At 43.6% G+C, this 3,845-nt stretch overlaps 1 long non-coding RNA gene across 1 annotated transcript; it reads right to left on the reverse strand.

Moving 5' to 3' along the window:
- Positions 1 to 706: 706 nt before the first annotated feature.
- Positions 707 to 2,649, reverse strand: LOC109199298 (uncharacterized). Its single transcript, XR_002059726.1, has 3 exons — positions 2,264 to 2,649; positions 1,926 to 1,927; positions 707 to 951 (listed from the first exon to the last, which is right to left on the reverse strand). It is a non-coding gene; the product is annotated as an uncharacterized LOC109199298 (long non-coding RNA).
- Positions 2,650 to 3,845: the final 1,196 nt, after the last annotated feature.

Genomic DNA, 3,845 nt, shown 5'->3' on the forward strand with positions numbered 1-3,845 from the left:
ATGTAATGGATCTGAAGTAACCGGTGAGCTGGGAGAAGACTGGCTTTGTGTAAGTCTCATAGCTTCCACGTCTAGCTGTTTTAACTTTACCTCCTTCTCAGCTTCAATTTCCAGCTGACGTATCCGAAGTTTGAGGTCAAACTCGGCCTTACGTGTTTGCTCCCCTTCCTGCGCCTCCAGCTGAAGGCGAGCAAGACGCACCTTAAGTCTAGCATGTCCGTTTGACCCACTGAAGTCTGGGGACACAGGATCGAAACGAGGTAGAGTGGGAGGCACCTTAGGCTCCACCTGGACTTTGGGGGGAGTAGCCATAGCACCAACATCCTCCTTCAGAGGTTGGACTCCTTGCTCGACAGAAGGAACGTTACCATCACATACATCAGAACCAGTAAAGATTTTCAACTCAACTAAACGTTGTAAGATAATACCCTTAATTTCTTTTTTCGTACTATATTTCTTTACTGGAATATCAAAGTGTGCCGCAATACTCAACAAGCCATCTTTACGACATAACTCAAACTTCTCAGGACTCGGAGCACGAATGAAATCTTCTAAGTCGAAATCCATACTTAATTACAAGGCAGTAACATGATACCAAGCACCAGAGTTGTCTATAGATCCGGAAAATAGATCCCGGATGAGCCCCCACTTGTGTTACGTCTCCCCGAGGGCAGGAGGGAATAACACAACAACTCTGGAAACTCGGTAAAGGTGTTAAGAAAAAGATTTAATGGCAGCGCTCTCACAAAATAAATAACCCAAAGTTAAACAACAAATGTGGGGGAGAAAGGGACCGTTAGGTTGTGCCAAAAAAAACACCAAAAAGACAAAACCAAAACATAGCTGAGCTACTATCCTAGAAAAAACAAAAACAGAAAGTCCCTAAACCACAACTCAAACCAAGCTCAAAATTACAAGGGTGGCACCAACCTACTTACCTAGTGTTTCTAACTAGTGATGGGACGTTCTGTATTGAGGCTTCGAAGCGTGTGTCGAGTAATGGAGGGGGCGTTTCCGCGAAGCGCGTATCGAGGCTTGCTTCATTTATGGGAGGAGCTGAAAATGATGACGTCTGAAGCCTCGCTGCCCGGCTGTACCACGTGACTGGTTCATGAAGCGGTTCGAACTTTTCCGCGAGCTATGACAGCGATATAAACCCCTCAGACTTCATTCAAAATTTGGGTGTTTGATGGAGAGTTGCGATTAGTGAGAGTTTGGAGACAGTTTGGAGAAAGTTTGGAGGTTGATGAGAGTGAGGAGAGAAAGTCAGGAGAGGATGGAGCCAGCTAAGAAGAGGAGGATGTCCTCCCCTGTGTGGGAACATTTTGATTTTATTCCTCCCAACAAGGTATGTACATTTCTACAGAAGATGTATTTTCATAATACTGATGGTGCAATACAATTTATGTTAAGCTGTCTTTACTTTTGTACAAGGTGAAGTGTTTGCTGTGTGCCAGGGAGCTGGGATATAACAACAACACCTCATCCATGCTCAGGCACTACAGAGCTTTGCATAAGAATAAGGGGAACACCGACTGTGGAGCAAGACCAGGTGAGCCATCAAATGCCATGATAATATAGCATGCAGTAATGTTACTAAATGATATAACAATATTATACAACTGTAATAAATTACGTGTGTGATATTTATATTTGTGCTTTGTTTTTATTGTCTTTCCTCAGGAGAACAATCTCAAATAGATGAAGAACTGGTTAGCATGGTGATTGAGGACTCCCAGCCATTTAGCATTGTGGAGGACAAAGGATTTAAAAGATCTGTTAAATCATTAAATCCTAGCTATGTTCTCCCCACTAAAAAGGTCATAAAAGCAGTGAAAATCTAGTTTTTACAGAATAAAATGTGAACAGGCAGGACTGAGCCTCAGTGTGTAGCTGTCCATACCTCAACGTTACAAAAGCACAACCACTTTCCACACCCCAACCACACCTCACCTCACAGTAAATGATCATTTCCATTTCAAGCATTTCCAAATAATCATTTTCCATACTGCCAGTATAAATATACACAGTATACTGCCATCACTACAATATAGATGTTTTACACACTCCTTTTATTGCTGATATTTACAGGCTGTGTGCAAAATGCCACACGCTTCAAATTCATGCCAACTAATATTTTTACGTCCACTAGATGTCCTACTAGAGCAAATGAAGCTTCACGAAGCTTTGCGCTGGAGTGAACCAATTGAATGAAAAGCTTCAGTGCTTCATGAAGCTTCATCTGCCCATCACTATTTCTAACAAGAGTCCCTACGTGAGTAAGTGTATGGGGTCCCCAAACTTACCTAGTCCACTTTTACTCCCACCACAACCATCAAACAAAAGAAACACAGCAGAGGAGCTTTACACATGAGCCAAACAATTCAAAAGAGGGAAGAGAGCCGCGCCCAGCCACAGGTGAGTCTCCTTATCAAGGTGTGCACTCCTGGTTTGTCCAATCAGGGTCTCCCTCCTCTAATTAGTTGGACATCCCCAGATTGGCATCAGCCTGCAGTCCGTGACCTAAGGGAATGGGAAACAAAAAGGGGAGGGAAAGAAAACATGCAGCCTGCAGACACGTAACAGTATCGTTTAGGTTTTATCTGATACCGGTGCCAAACCGGTACTTTTGAAATGGTGCCGGTGCTTAAACGGTGCTCAAACCGGTGCTTAAAGAATGGAGAACACAAAATTGGTCCAAAAACCTCTCATGTTCAGCTTTTTTTTGGTAAAAAGATAACAATGTTAGCCTTTTCTGCAGCTATAGGGCATATATGGTATCACTCTTAGCTGGAAGCAGTGCTTAAACAATGGAAAAAACACAAACTTTGTCCAAAAACCTCTCATATTTAACTGTTTTCCACTTATTCTTGGGTCATTTTAGCCTTTTTGGCCAGGGTGAATGGAGTATCTGCCATCAAACAAGAAGACAGCCGCATGTAACTACGACGGTGTTTGCTAGTTCACCTTACATGCATTAATATAATAATGTGGTTAGCGTACTCAACGTTAATTACACACGAACAACATGAAGCTACTCACACAGAGGAGAACGGCGACTGCTGCCATCATCATCCGTCATCATTTCTGCTACGCTGACAGGGCTAGGGGCCAGGACTCTACTCTTCGGGTTCTTGGGGGATGTTGCTAACTCCGGGTCCAATAACAGGCACCACACCCGCAGTAGATGTGCACGGTGTGAGGTCTCGCTGCAAGCTATCAAACACGGTGCATTTCTCGGCTTTAAAAAAAAACGCTATGCGTCGCCAGGTGTTTCATCAGATTTGAGGTGTTACCTCACAGTATCAGCTTAAAGCACTTGTTGCAGGCTGCTGAGTTTGCACCTTTTGCTGTGAAGTACAGCCAGACTTTTGATCGCTTCGCCTTGGGCATTTTTAATCTGTAGCTCTGCTCTAAAAGAACGTACGTACCTGGCCCCACCTACTATCCTCGGAAACGTAAAATGATTGGCTAGAATTGGCTCAGGAAAAAAAAAGCACCGAAATAAAGCACCGAAATAAAGCACCGAAATGTGCGCTGCTTTTCGGTCTGGTTACTACCGTTTATGTCAGAACTGGTGCCATCATGGCACCGGACACCGGTACCCATCCCTACCCACAAACTTATCTCACTACAACGTAGCGCCGAAAATATGACTCGCAGCTCGAGCTCGACACAACTGCTGTAACATAAGACTGACATCCAGCTAACCACAGCTAAAAAGATATTTCGAGAAAACTTACCGTTTCCTCAGGTTACATGAGCTGAGTTTTTTCATGCTGAAAAGTTGTTTTGTTTTGGCTCTCACTGAAGACACCGACACTGAAGACATAGTTGTTCTTTTG

Source organism: Oreochromis niloticus, linkage group LG3 (assembly GCF_001858045.2).
Source record: "Oreochromis niloticus isolate F11D_XX linkage group LG3, O_niloticus_UMD_NMBU, whole genome shotgun sequence".
Lineage (NCBI taxonomy): Eukaryota > Metazoa > Chordata > Actinopteri > Cichliformes > Cichlidae > Oreochromis > Oreochromis niloticus.